We start from the raw sequence: 2334 nt of genomic DNA, 5'->3' as shown, positions 1-2334 counted from the left end.
AATGTCAACCTTAGCGGTCATTCTACAGTTGGATTGATCTCATAGAGACCACCCTTCTTTGGCTGCCCTGTATGTGGAATCTCAGTTTGAGATGCTGAAGCGTGATGTTGGGAATTCTCACTAAGAGTTACAAAAAGATCCCACGTTTCGGTCTCATTCTTGTGCATAAATGTTCCTCTATAAGAGGAGTCCGCCATCGGCCTATATTGGTCACGGAGACCATCATAAAAACACTGGACTAACTACCATTTCGAGACAACGTGGTGGGGGCACTTCCAAAGTTATTCCTTAAGTCTTTCCCATGCTTCATGAAATTGCTCGCCCTCTAATTGGGAAAAACTAGTAATAGCTCGCCTAAGGCTATTAGTCCGGCCAATGGGAAAGAATTTTTTTAAAAATTCCTATTGCCTCCCCGCCTGTGTAGAAATCCTAACTGAGTCTAGGGAATGAAGCCAGTGTTTAGCTTTGTCCTTTACAGAGAATGGGAACAGAAGCAACTTTAGGGCCTCTTCAGAGAGGTTTTGGATTTTCACTGTAGAGCATACCTCTAAGAATTCATCAAGATGTTTGCAAGGCTCCCCTCATTAGCAAGTCCATAATAGGATGGTAATATTTGTATGATGCTAGACTTGATCTCATATTGAGCGGCCTGAATGGCAGGCAACTGAATACAAGATGCAGGAGTATAGGCACTTGGAGTGAAGTGCTCACTCAGTGGCCGTCTTGGCTGATCCTCGTCACCCATTTTATTACTATCCTTAAGTCTAGCCAAAGATTGCTCTATTTCCAGGTCAAGGGTAGTCAGGTTGGGGTGCAAAGAATGTCGACCATGCATAAAACAAACAACTAGTTGAACGTGCTAACTAATCAAAAAAATTAAAACTAATAAAATAGAAAAGTAACTAATTTAAAACTAAACGAAAATAGGAAGGATTTTGGAAAAAGGGAGAGAGAAGAAAGAGAAGAAAGAGAAGAAAAAAAAGAAAGGATAGATAAGGAGAGAGAAACGTGAGGAAGAGAGGAGAAGGGGGTGTCTTGGAGAAAAATTCACAAAATCCCTCTCTTCTCTTTTCCCTCCATGAAATCCCCTTTTTGCCCTTACACTTAAAATTATTACATTTTTTACATTTGTCTTCCCCAAAACTTCTAAAATTACATCTAGCCCATAAAATTAAGCTCAACTTTGCTCGCATCATCCTCATGCAAAATGACCAATATACCCTTGAGACCAAATTCGGTGGGGCTAGGTGGGGACCACCCCCTGAACTCGAAAATACAAGAGATCTTCATTGGGCTAGGCTTGAGTAGCATTGAACTCCTCTAACTTGGTTTTCTCAATTTATACTCCGAAAATGCACTTGTTCAATATTTCTTATATACCAAAAATACCCCTGTACCTTGAAAATATAGAAAAGTACCCGAATAGCTCCATTCTAAGCAGATAAAAATGTAGAATTAAATGGAATAATTTCACACATGAATGTGCTCATCAGATGTACCTTTGTTCTAGACTCCATCTCAACCATGGATGCCAAAGTTGCCAGTGCATCTGCGAACCAATTGTTATCCCATGGCTAATAGGAGAAAGAGATATCTTCGAACTCATTAGATAACGTCTCAACATGTTCTTGAAATGGTATCAACTTTTCATCCTTTGTTTTTCACTTCCCTTGCATTTGGCATACAACCAAGGAAAAGTCCCCATAGACTTCTAGTCTCCTGAGTCCTATTGATAAGGCGGCCTCAAGTCCTATGGTGCAAGCTTCGTATTCGGCCATGTTGTTAGTGCATTCGAAGTTCAACTTAAAAGCCTAGGGCATATAGGTCCCGTTAGGAGTGATCAATAATATGTTGGCTCCACAACCCTTGTGATTGGCTGCTCCGTCAAAAAGTAATTGCCAAACCTTGTCAGTTTCTTCCGGTTCCAATTGTGCAATGTCCTCGTTAGGAAATATTTCTTCCAACGGTCTAGTTTCAAGGATGTGCTGATAAATGATCAACGATTGCTCGTACTTTAACTGATAATAAAAGCAACCATTATGCTCATCTCTCTGTTAAGGTAGGTTTCTCGAATATGTATTTGATTGGATCCATCATCGAGATCAAGAGTATAGGGTGGGCTATCATGTAATGCCTTAAACGCATCATGGCCCAGATTAGAGCCATGTAGACTTTCTCCAGAGTTGTATATCTAGTCTCATAGTCTACAAAATTTTTACTCAAGTAGTATATTACTTGTTCTATCTTTCCCTCTTCCTGATGTTGTGCTAACATTGCTCCTATGACAGTGTCTGTTACAGAAAGGTATCGAAACAAAGGTTTGCCGGGTATCGG

At 40.3% G+C, this 2334-nt stretch overlaps 1 non-coding gene across 1 annotated transcript; it reads left to right on the top strand.

The window, feature by feature from the left end:
- Positions 1 to 255: 255 nt before the first annotated feature.
- On the top strand, positions 256 to 362 carry LOC122653299. The gene has a single exon (XR_006331736.1). It is a non-coding gene; the product is annotated as a small nucleolar RNA R71 (small nucleolar RNA).
- Positions 363 to 2334: the final 1972 nt, after the last annotated feature.

This window comes from Telopea speciosissima, chromosome 2 (genome assembly GCF_018873765.1).
Source record: "Telopea speciosissima isolate NSW1024214 ecotype Mountain lineage chromosome 2, Tspe_v1, whole genome shotgun sequence".
Lineage (NCBI taxonomy): Eukaryota > Viridiplantae > Streptophyta > Magnoliopsida > Proteales > Proteaceae > Telopea > Telopea speciosissima.
Note: the sequence above shows the minus strand (reverse complement) of the source record. Positions and strands in the feature narration are given on the sequence as shown.